This window comes from Phaethon lepturus, unplaced genomic scaffold (assembly GCF_000687285.1).
Source record: "Phaethon lepturus isolate BGI_N335 unplaced genomic scaffold, ASM68728v1 scaffold31837, whole genome shotgun sequence".
Lineage (NCBI taxonomy): Eukaryota > Metazoa > Chordata > Aves > Phaethontiformes > Phaethontidae > Phaethon > Phaethon lepturus.
In genome coordinates, this window is record NW_010551659.1 from 2,065 (window position 1) to 2,296 (window position 232).

A 232-nucleotide genomic window follows, 5' to 3' on the forward strand; every position below is an offset into this window, starting at 1 on the left:
AGCAGCGGCAGGAGCGGTGCAGGGTGGTGCTGCCTTGCAGCCCCCAGCACAAAACACGGGAGGCTGCAGCACGGGTATGCGACGTATGGGCTGCACGCACCGACACCGCGCTCGGAGCGGCCCGTCCTGCATGCACCAGAGAGCAGCAAACACAGCACCCACCTGCACCCAAAGCAGCCCCCAGTCCCAAGCATCCCAGACAGGAGCTGCCCCCCAACACCACGCTGCGACT

The 232-nt window shown here is 66.8% G+C and overlaps 1 protein-coding gene across 1 annotated transcript in view; it reads right to left on the reverse strand.

The window, feature by feature from the left end:
- Positions 1 to 232, reverse strand: part of MAPKAPK2 (mitogen-activated protein kinase-activated protein kinase 2) — a gene marked incomplete at its 5' end in the record, with an annotated part of 3,376 nt that overhangs the window by 1,826 nt on the left and 1,318 nt on the right. The window lies entirely within an intron of this gene.